A 368-nucleotide genomic window follows, 5' to 3' on the forward strand; every position below is an offset into this window, starting at 1 on the left:
CTGAAGTTGGCGGTGCTGTTGCTGGAGCTGCTGCTGTTGCAGCTGCTGCTGCTCGTGGTGCTGCTGCAGAGCCGCCAGCTGCTGCTCGGTGGGGCTGTCAAGCATGCGCTGCTCCCCCAGCAGCAGCTGGATCTGCAGCAGCTCCTGCTGCTGCTTCAGTTCCTGCTGCTGCGCCTCCTGTGACTGCTGCAGCGAGCGCTGCTGCAGCGCTGCAGCAGCAAACCCCTGCAGGCCAAGTTGGTGGAGGAGTGCTGGATTGTCTGCTGCAGGTAACTGTGCGACTGCAGGGTGCTGCTGCTGCTGCTGCTGCTGCTGCTGCTGCTGGTCTTGCTGCTGCTGCTGCTGCTGCAGGGGATCAACTGCAACAG

This window comes from Eimeria mitis, genomic scaffold (assembly GCF_000499745.2).
Source record: "Eimeria mitis Houghton genomic scaffold, Emh_scaff10169, whole genome shotgun sequence".
Lineage (NCBI taxonomy): Eukaryota > Apicomplexa > Conoidasida > Eucoccidiorida > Eimeriidae > Eimeria > Eimeria mitis.